The sequence below is a fragment of the Rutidosis leptorrhynchoides genome, chromosome 1, assembly GCF_046630445.1.
Source record: "Rutidosis leptorrhynchoides isolate AG116_Rl617_1_P2 chromosome 1, CSIRO_AGI_Rlap_v1, whole genome shotgun sequence".
In the NCBI taxonomy this organism is placed as follows: domain Eukaryota; kingdom Viridiplantae; phylum Streptophyta; class Magnoliopsida; order Asterales; family Asteraceae; genus Rutidosis; species Rutidosis leptorrhynchoides.
This window is the reverse complement of record NC_092333.1, coordinates 19,280,739-19,284,057: the sequence shown is the minus strand read 5'-3', so window position 1 is coordinate 19,284,057 and position 3,319 is coordinate 19,280,739.

Here is a 3,319-nt window from a genome sequence, read left to right as displayed (position 1 = left end):
TTGATAATCAATGATCCAGATCCGTTAACTTTGAAAATGCTAACGAAGCAACATGTAGTAAATGGTCTTAATGGCCAAGAGTTGATGATCAAGAATGGAGTGTTGGAAACACTCAATAGGAAATTTAGTACCGAAAAATGGATTATGCAAAACTATGAAGGAAGCCATGGACAAATCACAAAGAATAAGTTGGACTTCAAAGAATCCAGGTAATTGATCTGATGAAATCTTTAGAAAATACCTTGCTCCGAAGTCATGTTAAAATCTTGCGAAAAATTTTTCCTCATCAACTTTCGAACTTAGAAACTCCAAAATATCATCATAAATATCTTCGATATTTCTGAGGATATTTAATAGATATTCTTGTCCGAAATTTTCTACCTCTTCGTGCTTTCTGTATTCCATTATATTGGAAACTTCTGTAAAATCTAAGTATAAATTATGAATGAATTGTGGATAAGTGTTGGGAATTGAAGCATGGGTTAGTATAATATAATGACGCCCGACCAACGTGATTATATTACAGTAAGTCATGCTGAGTTTCTAATGAAACGTGATGATGGTTCACAGTAGATCATACCATTATCATGTGCTATGTTACATAACTCTTTCATTCTACTTAACTTCTGAACATATCAAGGAAGTATAATTTTGATAGTTCTATCCTCAGTGATTCTGGTATTTTGACAAATCAAATCGTGCTATTACGTTCTTTCTTGCTTAGAACATTAAGTTCATTCGAAACTCCATAGTTACAAATTATGGACCATTATTCGCTTGACTTGAAGTCGGGAAGAGAAAACAAGAGCTTGGATCTCCGAAATATAAGGGAGAATATAAAGCCCGACAACAACACCGAAATTACAAACCTTGTGTATCAATGTTTATCGCAACATAAAGACACGGGAGAATTAAAAACATGATAACCCCAAGGGCGAAGTAGAAGAAAACAGATTCCTCCGGTGGTAATTGGAAAACGAGAATGATTGTTGCGATAGTCAGAATGAGAACAAGGATTAGAACTAGATTAAGTATTTTCAAAATCTTTTAGAAGTATGAACTAAGAAAGAAAGTATAGGAATGGTGAGAATAATGAAACGGAAAAGTTTAATTTATAATGGAAATACCAGACAGAGCAATCAAGGCAGATCTCCGCATTTAATTAGAGAGATCCTGATTTCCTTATTCATCGAAGAATCAGATCTTATAAATTTTCAAAGATTTTCTTCAAATCCCTTAAATTTCGGAATTCAACCAAGACAACGTCAAGAGTTAAGACGCATCTTATTTTCTAAATTCAAACGTGACTACGTCAAAAACTAAGGCGAATCTTTATTTTCTCATTTCACTCTTTTGTGACAGCTTCACTCTTATGCTTCACAAAAATCGAATCGTTATATATAGATATTACTCAATAATGATGAAATTCTATTCATCAACTCATATTTGTCATGAAAACATTTTTATTGTTAGCCATGACGACCTCGATCAAATTTCGGGACGAAATTTCTTTAACGGGTGGGTACTGTGACGACCCAGAAATTTTCGACTAATTTTAAACCAAACTCTCGATATGATATCATATTTCTGGCACGATATGAAAAGTCTGTTAGGTTGAACCTCAAAATTTTTGAACTGTTTCAGATGTCTATTTGACTTTCGACGATTCACGAACCACTATCTGTAAATATATATATATATATATATATATATATATATATATATATATATATATATATATATATATATATATATATATATATATTAATTTGAAATAGAAACTTATATGAGTTAGTTTATTTATGTAAATAAAATAATACATGACATTACTATAAATATATCTATATATGAAAAATACATTGAATATATATAATTTAGGATTTATTCAATAAACGCTCGTAGTACTCATTTATCATCTTGATGGTTATTAATCAAGTTAAAAACGAACTTATATGATTTTAAAATAAAAGGTGATCCGAAAATGAATTATATAAGTTATAGGCTTATTAAAAATATATTTAGGATCTAATTATTTAATTTTAACATTTTTATATTTCACCCATAAATGAGAAGGACAGTTAATGTAATTTTTATTTAATAGTTAATGATTGAATTTTATATCATAATGACCAAAATAAATAAATATAGTTAATTTAAAAATATAGGGTTTTTCTGAATACTTTTATCTGCCACTAATTAACAATGGAATACGATATAATATTCAAAATAAAACTGTCGGTGTCATTATAACAAGAAATGTTCACGAGATGCATTGAACCAATAAAGGTGTTTACACGTTTAAAAATCTTAAATATTTAATTAATATAATTCAATGATATTTTCTCAATCTAATCAATGTTATCTACCAGTCAATTACTGTTACTATCTTTATATATATGGACGTACTTGAGAAGTTTTGAGACCACCTTTCATCATTCTAAACTCACATACAGAGATAAATTAAACCATCCTCCCTTTTTATCTTTTTAATATCTCTATTTACAAACATATATATATATATATATATATATATATATATATATATATATATATATATATATATATATATATATATATATATATATATATATGAATATGTATATATATGAGATATAGGTTTTATACAAACTACCACCGTCATTATTCCTACTTGATCTCCACCCCATCTATCACCACCCAATCCCGATCACCTTTTATAACCACACCCGCCACCATCATATCCAATAAACCACCACCATGTCACCTTTGAAAACCCATGTCACCCTCATCCATGATCAACTCAACCATCACCATATTCAGACCGACACCCACAACCTCTTCTCTCTTTTTATATCTCTCTTCTCTCCCCCTCCCTTGCTTCTATTCAGAAAAACCCAACAAGAACTTAAAACAGATATTGCGTACATTTTTTGTGGCCGACATCTAACGATGCATGAGACCCTTATCAAAGTAGTTAATATAATAAAGTCTCATATTGACTAATGCAAATAAAATTGTTGCTTTTGTCCCATATTCCTTTATCATTAATGGCCGACATTTAAAAGAATAAAGTGGGACAATACAAGATTCGTTGGCAGACAAATGGGAAAACAAAGTCTTGGATGAGATGTGATATTTGTTTTCTTTTCCTTGTTCGATTTCTATTTGAAAAGTACCAGACAACCACAAATTGTGTATATTGGACTTTGTTAATTATTTCTTGGGTCAACTTGTTTTGGACTGCAAAATGTGATCGGGTTTCGATTAAACTATTTTGTATTGTGGGCCGAGGCCTGTTGAATCTTTTTCTGATTGGTCTGTTCTATTTTTGGAACCGAGT